Source organism: Entelurus aequoreus, linkage group LG21, assembly GCF_033978785.1.
Source record: "Entelurus aequoreus isolate RoL-2023_Sb linkage group LG21, RoL_Eaeq_v1.1, whole genome shotgun sequence".
Classification (NCBI taxonomy): domain Eukaryota; kingdom Metazoa; phylum Chordata; class Actinopteri; order Syngnathiformes; family Syngnathidae; genus Entelurus; species Entelurus aequoreus.
The window spans coordinates 10976922-10990477 of NC_084751.1; the positions used below are offsets into that span (position 1 = coordinate 10976922).

Sequence of the window (13556 nt, forward strand, 5' to 3'; positions counted from 1 at the left end):
CTGGCAGGCGTATAACACGCACACTTATTGGACAGAGGTGATTCATAACGGGGGTTGTGATTGGTCGAGAGGGTGAATGATTAGCTCATGTGTATTTGGTAAATATTGTAGCTAGATGAAATGTGTTTGTTCCGAATGTTCTCTTTCATATTTGCCACTGTCGTCCCAGGTTTGTATTTTATAAAACATCAGCTTTGGGGAGAGAAACAATCGCATTCAAACCTGGGTTTAAAAATACGAGTCATGACGTCATCAATATGCGACCATGGCAAGGTACAGAAGCAGTCGGGGGGCGGGCATCATTTAAGAAAAAATATATACACACATTAGAACCAGTACTGTATCTGTATTCATCCATCCATCCATTTTCTACCGAACATGCAAACAGAAAGACCCTAGCCCAGGATTCGAACTCACAACCTTCTTATTGTGAGGCATCAGCACTAAACCCTACAGTGTGTGTGTGTGTGTGTGTGTGTGTGTGTGTGTGTGTGTGTATGTATGTATATATATATATATATATATATATATATATATATATATATATATATATATATATATATATATATATATATATATATATATATATATATATATATATATATATATACACACACATACACATACATGTGTGTGTATATACAAACCCCGTTTCCATATGAGTTGGGAAATTGTGTTAGATGTAAATATAAACGGAATACAATGATTTGCAAATCATTTTCAACCCATATTCAAATGAATGCACTACAAAGACAAGATATTTGATGTTCAAACTCATAAACTTTATTTTTTTTTGCAAATAATAATTAACTTAGAATTTCATGGCTGCAACGTGCCAAAGTAGTTGGGAAAGGGCATGTTCACCACTGTGTTACATGGCCTTTCCTTTTAACAACACTCAGTAAACGTTTGGGAACTGAGGAGACACATTTTTGAAGCTTCTCAGGTGGAATTCTTTCCCATTCTTGCTTGATGTACAGCTTAAGTTGTTCAACAGTCCGGGGGTCTCCCTTGTGCTATTTTAGGCTTCATAATGCGCCACACATTTTCAATGGGAGACAGGTCTGAACTACAGGCAGGCCAGTCTAGTACCCGCACTCTTTTACTATGAAGCCACGTTAATGTAACACGTGGCTTGGCATTGTCTTGCTGAAATAAGCAGGGGCGTCCATAGTAACTTTGCTTGGATGGCAACATATGTTGCTCCAAAACCTGTATGTACCTTTCAGCATTAATGGCGCCTTCACAGATGTGTAAGTTACCCATGTCTTGGGCACTAACACACCCCCATACCATCACACATGCTGGCTTTTACACTTTGCGCCTATAACAATCCGGATGGTTCTTTTCCTCTTTGGTCCGGAGGACACGACGTCCACAGTTTCCAAAACCAATTTGAAATGTGGACTCGTCAGACCACAGAACACTTTTCCACTTTGTATCAGTCCATCTTAGATGAGCTCAGGCCCAGCGAAGCCGACGGCGTTTCTGGGTGTTGTTGATAAACGGTTTTCGCCTTGCATAGGAGAGTTTTAGCTTGCACTTACAGATGTACCGACCAACTGTAGTTACTGACAGTGGGTTTCTGAAGTGTTCCATGTGGTGATATCCTTTACACACTGATGTCGCTTGTTGATGCAGTACAGCCTGAGGGATGGAAGGTCGCGGGCTTAGCTGCTTACGTGCAGTGATTTCTCCAGATTCTCTGAACCCTTTGATGATATTACGGAGCGTAGATGGTGAAATCCCTAAATTCCTTGCAATAGCTGGTTGAGAAATGTTGTTCTTAAACTGTTCAACAATTTGCTCACGCATTTGTTGACAAAGTGGTGACCCTCGCCCCATCCTTGTTTGTGAATGACTGAGCATTTAATGGAATCTACTTTTACACCCAATCATGGCACCCACCTGTTCTCAATTTGCCTGCACACCTGTGGGATGTTCCAAATAAGTGTTTGATGAGCATTCCTCAACTTTATCAGTATTTATTGCCACCTTTTTTATTGTCAGCTGTTCAACACCTTTCTTACGTCACAACTCTGGAGAGCGATGAGCGTTGTCAGCAGGTTTTTGATTGAAACTTGTATTAGTAGATTGCCCAGTGAAGTACATATTCCGTACAATTGACCACTAAAAGGTTTAATGACATTCAAAAGGGTGAAACTAAAAAGACAAACAATACAGTCAACACATACATATGTTGTGCAAATGTAAACATATATATATGCTGTAATGCTAACTTACAAGGCGTGAAGAAGGTAAACAAATGTGAATTTGTACTACTAACGCCATCTTAGATGACGTCGAAAGTCATCGCTAATGAGCATGACAAAGATCTCATTTTACCATCACAAATCGTGAATTTAACGAACAATATTTTGGACAAAAACTAATTTCAACTTTTTGTACAAAAATATATATGCAGTATTTCTTTAAAAAGAACCACCATGTTTACCATGAATTGATTAACGTGGACCCCGACTTAAACAAGTTGAAAAACTTATTGGGGTGTTACCATTTAGTGGTCATTTGTACGGAATATGTACTGTACTGTGCAATCTACTAATAAAAGTTTCAATCAATCAATCAATACGTATATTTATTTATATACAAGTTATCTGCTTGCCTTACACTACTTCCGGTTGATTCAAAGGACACACTTCTCAAAGATGCAGTACCTGCTCTGACCACATGGTGGCGACAAATACACATGTACCAATGTTAATTAAATGACAAGTATGACACACTTTAACAACAACAACTTTTAGTTTTAACAGAACATATATATATATATATATATATATATATATATATATATATATATATATATATATATATATATATATATATATATATATATATATATATATATTTTTTTTTTTTTTTTTTTTAAATTATTATTTTTATTATTATTATAGAGGTTTATTTGAAATAGGGACAGATACAAAAACATAGACATCTGAAACAGTTATCCGATGTATGCATCATAGTGTTTGTAGCCAAAGCTAATTTACAACACTTGTCCCCAACAACAACACAGATCCAACATCATTAAAATAGGAAAATAAAAAATAGAATTAGTCGATAATAATGATAATAGTAATAATACAGACAAAGTGCAAACTAGATAAAAGCCAATAATAATAATAACACAGACAAAGTGCAGACTAGATAAAAAACCAATCAGTAAAAATGAGTAAAAACTAAACATGGGAACACGATTGTTGCTCAACTAGCCATTATTTTGTTTGTTTTTTGAAAGTGACAAGTGCAGGTATACTTTTCAAAGTGTCCGGTAAAGAGTTCCATAGTTGTGGTCCTTTTATTGAAAAGGCAGTCTGGGCAAAAGATGTTCTACGGAATGGAACACAACAGTTGCCTTTTGACACTGCTCGGGTGGTAGATCTGCTACCACTTTGCAGGCTTGTAATTGCCTTGCAGAGCAATTGGGAAGCAGAGTTATCCAAGCATTTAAAAACCATATATATATATATATATATATATATATATATATATATATATATATATATATATATATATATATATATATATATATATATATATATATATATATATATATATATATATATATGTATATATATATATATATATATGTATATATATATATATATATATATATATATATATATATATATATATATATATATATATATATATATATATATATATATATATATATATATATATATATGTATGTGTGGGAAAAAAATCACAAGACTATTTCATCTCTACAGGCCTGTTTCATGAGGGGTTTACCTCAATTCTCAGGAGAAAATCTCCTGAGGATTGAGGATATATATATATATATATATATATATATATATATATATATATATATATATATATATATATATATATATATTTATTTATATATATATATATATATATATATATATATATATATTTATTTATATATATATATATATATATATATATATATATATATATATATATATATATATATATATATATATATATATATAAAGTTATATGTATATATATGTGTGTGTATATTTTATATATATATATATATATATATATATATATATATATATATATATATATATATATATATATATATATATATATATATATATATATATATATACACACACATATATATACATATAACTTTATATATATATATATATATATATATAAACTGCAAACGTGGGGGCCAAGTCACGCACTGTACAGTACTTGTTTATCTTACATTATGTAACTAAACGAGAGGGACAAAATAAATATATCTATTATATAACTTTGAATTTAAGACAACCGAGACTTTGTAGGCGTAGTAGACGACAGGTGGCGCTGTTTGTCCACGAAAATAACATATTGCACGCATACTGCATGCAGTGATGAAGGTGAGGGCATAAGTTCAAACAATACATCCCAGGGAAAAAAAAGCTACTATAGGCTTAATTACAGCCTAAGTGTTGTAATTAAGAGGTAAAGCATATTTTAGACTTCTGACAAAGAAATGTAATTTACATGCCCTCATTTGCGCCTTTGCTGCCACATATATATTAGGAAACCAAATGGTAAATAATAACAATAATATAAATAATGTTGTTAGACACAATTTAATGCCATTAAGGGGCAAGTGTCCCATTTTTAACCGTGGAATGTCTCCAATGCCCTATTCTTTTCTTGAATTAATACACGTATTATTCTTTAATAATGCATTAAGTAAGATATTGTAAACGTGTAAACATGTCCAAACAAAACACGTTCTGGCGGCACAAGCACGTCTTTTGCCAGAGTAAAAGTACTTTGAAATAATGACAGGAAATAGTAAAAGTGGGCGGGGCTTCGGTAATGATAACAGAAGGAGGTGGGCGATACTAGTACGTTTGGCGTCGACCTGATACCAGGCACATGCAGGGTAAGTTAGCCGATATATTTGACTTGGACACTTTTTTCCAAGTCATTTTTCGGCAAACTAAATATGACATAAAACTATTGGTGTCACAAAACAACAAACTTGTGAAGAACATAGCTACATTTAATACAACAACATAAGACATTGTAACAGCTGATTACATAAGTGTGCAGCTCCACTAATGGACATTGGAGTGTTACTTTCAAAGGCAAAATTAACGTATTGCTAGAACTTTATTGTATTATATGTATAGTACATGTTTCAAAAAGAAAAAAAAGCATAAAACACCAGCAGAATTAGAGAAATTACAAGTCAAAGTGATAGTGTTACGCTCATGACTTGGTGTAACTAAACATTACCCTATAAGATGAAGGCAATTGCATTTTATTGATATTTGAAATGTATTCAATGTTTATAAATGAATATTTAAATATACTAAATGTAAAAAAAAGGGAATAAATATTCAAAATAAGATCATTAAATGAAATCTAGTTTGGTTACGCCATCATGAGCGCAACACAAGGTTGTAAAAGTTTCAACTACAATTCTAAATAAGATGTCAAAAGCAAACTGAAATCAAATACACACAGCTTAAAGATTGATCAATACCTATTTAAATTTAGTAACACATAAATATGGGCAGCACGGTGGCAGAGGGGTTAGTGCGTCTGCCTCACAATACGAAGGTCCTGAGTAGTCCTGGGTTCAATCCCAGGCTCGGGATCTTTCTGTGTGGAGTTTGCGTGGGTTCCCTCCGGGTACTCCGGCTTCCTCCCACCTCCAAAGACATGCACCTGGGGATAGGTTGATTGGCAACACTAAATTGGCCCTAGTGTGTAAATGTGAGTGTGAATGTTGTCTGTCTATCTGTGTTGGCCCTGTGATGAGGTGGCGACTTTTTCCAGGGTGTACCCCGCCTTCCGCCCGATTGTAGCTGAGATAGGCTCCAGCGACCCCAAAAAGCGGTAGAAAATGGATGGATGGAACACATAAATATGATGATTTATCAAAATATAAAAAAATATACCTGAACAGAACGCTCATGATGGTTACACCAAAAAGTAACGCTATGAATCACGTTTTTTCCAAGTTTTTGGGGCATTTTTATGCTATTTCCAAGCATCTCCTTTTTATTATCGTTGATTCTAAATGGTCAAACTAATGCATATTGTATATGCATGCCCTAGTAAACAAGAAAAGGTCATATTTATTTTGATTGTTACATTTTGAAGTACATTTGTGCAGGTGGGTGCGAATGTACCCATTACCAGAGCTGTACACATAACAAAGCCATTCCATTAGTTTTTTTATTGTATTCAAGTTGGTTCATACAAATTAAGCAAAGTTAGAAGCAATAACTACTATTGGTTCTCATTCAAATGTTTGGTTTTGCCCTCAAAGTATGTCTAAAGGCCTACTGAAAGCCACTACTAGCGACCACGCAGTCTGATAGTTTATATATCAATGATGAAATCTTAACATTGCAACACATGCCAATACGGCCGGGTTAACTTATAAAGTGACATTTTAAATTTCCCGCTAAACTTCCGCTTGAAAACGTCTATGTATGATGACGTATGCGCGTGACGTCAATCATTGAAACATTGAATCCAATACAAAAAGCTCTGTTTTCATCGCAAAATTCCACAGTATTCTGGACATCTGTGTTGGTGAATCTTTTGCAATTTGTTTAATGAACAATGGAGACTGCAAAGAAGAAAGCTGTAGGTGGGATCGGTGTATTAGCGGCTGGCTGCAGCAACACAACCAGGAGGACTTTGAGATGGATAGCAGACGCGCTAGCCGCCGACCTCACCTTGACTTCCTCCGTCTCCGGGCCGCCGACCACATCTATGACCGGGTGAAGTCCTTCGTCGCTCCGTCGATCGCTGGAACGCAGGTGAGCACGGGTGTTGATGAGCTGATGAGGGCTGGCTGGCGTAGGTGGATAGCTAATGTTTTTAGCATAGCTCTGTCGAGGTCCCGTAGCTAAGTTGGCTTCAATGGCGTCGTTAGCAACAGCATTGTTAAGCTTCGACAAGCTGGAAATTATTAACCGTGTAGTTACATGTCCACGGTTTAATAGTATTGTTGATTTTCTGTCTATCCTTCCAGTCAGGGGTTTATTTCTTTTGTTTCTATCTGCATTTAAGCACGATGCTATCACGTTAGCTCCGTAGCTAAAGAGCTTCGCCGATGTATAGTCGTGGAGATAAAAGTCACTGTGAATGTCCATTTCGCGTTCTCGACTCTCATTTTCAAGAGGATATAGTATCCGAGGTGGTTTAAAATACAAATCCGTGATCCACAATAGAAAAAGGAGAAAGTGTGGAATCCAATAAACACCTTGTACCTAAGTTACGGTCAGAGCGAAAAAAGATACGTCCTGCACTGCACTCTAGTCCTTCACTCTCACGTTCCTCATCCACTAATCTTTCATCCTCGCTCAAATTAATGGGGTAATCGTAGCTTTCTCGGTCCGAATCGCTCTCGCCGCATTGTTAACAATGGGGAAATGTGAGTAGCCCTTCAGCCTGTTACGTCACGCTACTTCCGGTACAGGCAAGGCTTTTTTTTAATCAGCGATCAAAAGTTGCGAACTTTATCGTCGATGTTCTCTACTAAATCCTTTCAGCAAAAATATGGCAATATCGCGAAATGATCACGTATGACACATAGAATGGATCTGCTATCCCCGTTTAAACAAAAAAAAAAATCATTTTGTCTAAGGACATTGCTGTCCATAAGTAATTCATCAATATGATGATATTTAATATGTTGGGAGAACAGAACAAAACACACCATTTGTTAAAAATAAACAAACGAGAGACCTTGAAAGATGTCATCCGCATCACGCTCGGATTCGAGACGAGCCTGGTATCGATGATGTCGGCACTTGTATCGACCCACCGCCTCTTGATAAACCCTCCCTTGCTGGCACTGCGCATGTGTGGTCAGAGACTAGTTATCATCGAGTCCTCACACGGTGAACGGGACGCGGGTCAACTACTAGGCAGCTCCGGACTGGAAACGGCTATCGTCTTTCTAACTGTACGTTTTCTTTTACAAACGTCAGTCCGCTATTTGCGGTGGGGTTTTATTTTTATTTATTTAAAAAAATATTCTACAGTTCCGCGCGCGCGCGCCATCGTAACGTTCCTGTGTGTGCGCGCGCATAATTAGCTTACCCGCTCGGCCATTCTTCAACGATATTGGCAAGGAAACGTGTGGTGAGTTCAAGTGTTGTCTGTTACACTCAAAATGTGTACTTTGTGGCACAGTGTGTACTCTGTCTTTTACAGTGTCTGCGTGTATGGCGGAGAGTGTTGCTAATGTTAGCATCCATGACTTCCGACGACACGTTAGTTTGAATGAAAAACGGTCAACGTTGGGTTATAACACTTCAAGTTTTGCCCAAAATAAACTTCGCTGACGTTTGTCGAATGACTTCGATTTAACGGCACGCCGGTTAAAGACTCGTGCGGCTAACGTTAGCATCGTTTGTCCGGCACTTGGCAGGTCATTGAAGGGGGCTCGCTAGTACTCCCGCCCGCCTGCCTACCCATTCATGCGAGCCACATCCGGGTTGCGGAAAGAAAGTCAAGCCATTTTATGACACGGCAAATAATTAATTAAAACTGTTACGATCGTTGAGTAAATGTTAAATGTGCTACGTAGTTTTATGAATGGATGACGACATGTGCGCTGGTTGAAATTGTACCTCCTTCGCTACTACAGACGCGACACTTTCTCTCCATAAACTGTTTTTTTCTTTCCCCAAAACTGTTCTGTTTAAACATCCAATTTGTCTTAAACTCAACGGCGTGTTATAATTACAGATTTTTAAAGTCGTGATCCGGCTTTGTCTGGCGAAATGAGCCCGAAAATGGCCACACTCCAATCGATGCGTTCCAGTGAACTCGGAAAGTTGTAGATTTCCGATCACCGACTATGACGTCACGCATCAATGGCGATGGTTCAATCTAATACGAACATGTTATCAGTTGTTTACCGACGAACACCAACAAAATAAATTAGACTTAGACTTCCTTTTTATTGTCATTCAAATTTGAACTTTACAGTACAGATAAGAACGAAATTTCATTTAATTAGCTCATGGTAGTGCATGATAAAAAAGCAATAAGGTGCATATATACCGTATTTTTTGGAGTATAAGTCGCACCTGCCGAAAATGCATAATAAAGAAGGAAAAAAAAAATATAAGTCTAAACTATGAAAAAAAACTGCGACTTATAGTCTGAAAAATACGGTAAATAAATAAATAGGTTACTGTACAGATAAATATATTGCACTTTTCCACAAGAGTCCACGTTTATGGATGTATGTTATATTGTCTTGTTTTATTCCAGCGAGTTAATCCATTTTGGGGGGTAGTTGAGGGATTTTTTATGATGCGTTCAAGATCGCTCATTGACAGTTATATTGTTATATATATTGACAGTTATATAACATGTCATGTTTTTTTTTTTTTTAGAAAATGTATGGCACGCAGGTTAAAATAGACATGGCATGTAAATATAGCATGTTTAAGAAAACACAAAGGGTAGATGTGATTTATTGCAAGTGTATATTTTTTAAAGATGTTTGCTTGAAATAAAGAATAAATGGTGTGGTTTAAAATAGCTGATTGTACCAAAAAAGTATTTTTTCACTAATGAATAGAATAGAAATGGTTGTTTGGTTTGAGTCTCGTCCACGCCCGGGTCGCCCGCTGCTTCACTAGGGCTGGGCTATATGTCTGAAAACTGTATCACGATATAAGTGTTTGTTTTCTATCGGCCGCTATTGATAATTGTTGATATTTTTTATTACCTGTCTAAAATATTTATTTAAATGTAATCTTCCTCTGATTGTAATCCCCTCAGCTATCAAGGCGGAAAGTGAAGGAATTGTCAAAACTATGGAAAACACTCAATGTAAACACCATTCTAAAATCACATTGAACACGTAGCCTTCGCCCGCCACCTTACTTCCTTAGCGGAGATCCACAAGCCTAGCAAAATGTGGCTAATGCTAATGTTCGTTCCAAAGAAAAGAAAAGTGTTGCCAGTGCTTTAGATTTGAGGCAACAGACGTAGAAGAAATGACTGCACGCTGCAAAGCTTCTTAAAAAAGGCAGCATCACAACATACTTATTCTAGCATGTGAAACAGCATCAAACTGAGCGGGGGAAATGCAACTCTCTACGAAGCGAACGAGACCACGACTAACACCACCTAAGAATCGGCTTATGGGGCAAAAACATTTACAGAAGGATGATGAGAAAAGGGGAATAATGTTGCACATCCAAACTGTGCACTCGTTTAAATAGAACGCATTTAATCATCAATATAGTGAGATATGACATGTGTAATTATGTCTAACATCATCAGTGCACTAACAAGTGAAGTGAAGTGAATTATATTTATATAGCGCTTTTCTCTAGTGTTTAAAACTATATAGACAGCTCAATGTTTCACTTTATTTATTTGCATACATCGTACAATACTACTTTTTTTTTTTACAGTAGGGGTGTAACGGTACGTGTATTTGTATTGAACGGTTTCGGTACGGCAACACACGGCATGCTAGCAGCTAACAGGCTAGGATAGACTGACCATACGTCCTCTTTTCACCGGACATGTCCTCTTTCGCGGAGCTGTCAGGGCGGAGTTTCTTAAATGCCTCAAATGTCCGACATTTTGAGTTAGGGTTGCGTGTATTTTCAATGTACGTTCAGGGTTAAGAAGGGGTTAAAAACAAAACAAATTGTGCGCGCAGCAGCATTGGTGAGGGAGGGGCAGAGACAGAGAGCGAGAGTGTTATGATAAACGCGCATGCGTCGCCAGGCTCTGCTTTTTATCCATAGATTTATCACATTTAATTTTTTATCTATAGCAGGGGTGTCAAAAGTGTGCCCCGGAGGCCATTTGCGGCCCACAGCTAATGTTTTAAAGGCCCACGGCACATTCTAAAAATACTATTCAAATAAACATAACAAAAGTGAAATAAAAAAGCTTAAAGGTTAAATGTAATTTCGAAAAAGTTGCAATGTTGATTAATAAAACAAAGATCTTTTTTTTCTTTCAAACTGTCATTGCTCAAAACATATTGAATCAAAATCAATGTTATTATGAATTATTGACCTATCCAAAGTTCCCATTACTTCACATCAAATATTCCACTAGGAAAAATATTTTTGGTAGAAGATTTTGCAAATTTGGTAAATAAATAACCAAAAATGTATATTTTGTTGTTTTCTTACTGTACCGAAAATGAACCAAACCGTGACCTCTAAATTAGGGATGTCCGATAATGGCTTTTTGCCGATATCCGATATTGTCCAACTCTTTAATTACCGATACCGATATCAACCGATACCGATATCAACCGATATATACAGTCGTGGAATTAACACATTATTATGCCTAATTTGGACAACCAGGTATGGTGAAGATAAGGTACTTTTTAAAAAAATTAGTAAAATAAGATAAATTAAAAACATTTTCTTGAATAAAAAAGAAAGTACAACAATATAAAAACAGTTACATAGAAACTAGTAATTAATGAAAATGAGTAAAATTAACTGTTAAAGGTTAGTACTATTAGTGGACCAGCAGCACGCACAATCATGTGTGCTTACGGACTGTATCCCTTGCAGACTGTATTGATATATAATGTAGGAAGCAGAATATTAATAACAGAAAGAAACAACCATTTTGTGTGAATGAGTGTAAATGGGGGAGGGAGGTTTTTTGGGTTGGTGCACTAATTGTAAGTGTATCTTGTGTTTTTTATGTTGATTTAATAAAAAAAAAACGATACCGATAATAAGAAAACCGATACCGATAATTTCCGATATTACATTTTAACGCATATATCGTCCGATAATATCGGCATGCCGATATTATCGGACATCTCTACTCTAAACCGAGGTACGTACCGAACCGAAATTTTTGTGTGCCGTTACACCCCTAATTTACAGTAATAGTTTAGTAAAGACAGAAGTGCTAAATTTGCACTTTAATAATCTGATTGATTTTAATAATCTGATTTTAATTTAATGATTAATGCTTGTGTTTTTTGTCAAGACAGAAGTTTTTAGTTTGCAATTTATTACATTTCAATGTTGGAGATTACTATTCTTTTTCCATGTACGACGGCTACATTTTTGTTTACAGAAGTATTACTTCCCAGAACAAGCACTTGATTTAGTTCTTTAAAAAAAGGATTGCATGAAATGTACGATTTTTATCTGGTCTCAAAATATTATACAAATTAGAATTTTGTTTATAAGATGCAGTTTATGTAGTGTCATTTCAAACTACTACTTTTTGAGCAAAACTTGTTTTGAATGATCCTTGTCGTTGAGTTTGTATTCATTGGTTTCTTTTAAAAGTAAGAGGGAAAATCGTAAATCGAATTTTTTATGAAAAAATTGCAGATTTTATTTTAGGCCCAGTTTATTGTGATATGTATTGATATCATTTTATCGGCCGGCCATAAAGATATACATTCAATGTTAGCTTGTTAGTAGATCGACTTTGACAAAGCGCCATCAGTAGCTGATACCAAACAGGAGCAGGGAGAGTATTGCTTGATACCAAACAGGAGCAGGGAGAGTATTGCTTGATACCAAACAGGAGCAGAGAGAGTATTGCTTGAAGCACGTTTGAAAGTGAACACCTTCTAGACCAGGGGTGGGCAATTAATTTTTACCAGGGGCCGCATGAGCTACCCGAGCACTGCTAGAGGGCCACATCGACAATATTTCAATTAAATTTTGCTCAATATTATTTTTGATATATACCGTAAGATAAATAATAATAATAATAAATAATAGTAATACTTCAACATAGTGTGTGTAACAGCATTCCATGACTAATATAAATAAATTAATAATAAATGACAGTAAAATAAGCACACGTATGACTGAGGAGTCATAGTGTAACTTTGTGTGGTTTTTGAGTTGTCCAACTTTTTGTGTGGCCATAAACGCACCAGTGGTTTAGTGCTATGCGTGTTGGTGACAGATGACAAGTTGGTTTTGGCCTGGTTTGTACGGCAGAAAATGACTAGTTTTTCGAGATAGAAGTGTTTTACTTATGTTTTTGGTGTGGTTATGTCCGAATATAAACAGTTTTGCTCAATAAAGTGATGGATATAATTCCTGGCCTCGAAGCATCTCGATAGACGTTACAATAATTGAACGGTGTTCAATTGAACGGTGTTGACGAACACCGTTAGGGCCGCTTGTTGTCACTGTCACTCAGAGTTGCATTGCAAAATTACACAGAATAAATGTGTTTATTTTGTTTAGAATTCAGATGGGATTTGATTTGGTGCGCGGCATATATTTGCTGCGCGCAGAGGACGCTTGAGCAGTGCGCAATTGCGCAGGCGCGCACCTTAGAGGGAACGTTGCTTGGCAGTCCATGTCTTGTTGAAAACACGCCATTCCTCATCAACTTTTCTCTTTTTAGCGTCTCGGGTGTAAAGCGTGCATCACTTGTCGCTGCATGTGCACCACAGTACTACATAGTACTAGATAATACTAGACAGGAGGAAGTAATACTACTACAGTACTACATAGTACTAGATAATACTAGACAGGAGGAAGTAATACTACTACAGTACTACATAGTACTAG

At 36.2% G+C, this 13556-nt stretch overlaps 1 protein-coding gene across 2 annotated transcripts in view; it reads left to right on the forward strand.

The window, feature by feature from the left end:
* Positions 1–7860: 7860 nt before the first annotated feature.
* Positions 7861–13556, forward strand: part of LOC133638380 (sodium-dependent phosphate transporter 1-B-like) — a 32979-nt gene continuing 27283 nt past the window's right edge. Inside the window, exon 1 of one of the 2 annotated variants that reach the window (XM_062030921.1) lies at positions 7861–7957. The gene's annotated coding sequence lies outside the window, so the exon portion shown is untranslated. Of the gene's footprint in view, positions 8137–13556 lie in introns of both variants that reach the window. The other variant, XM_062030920.1, reaches the window with a different exon arrangement.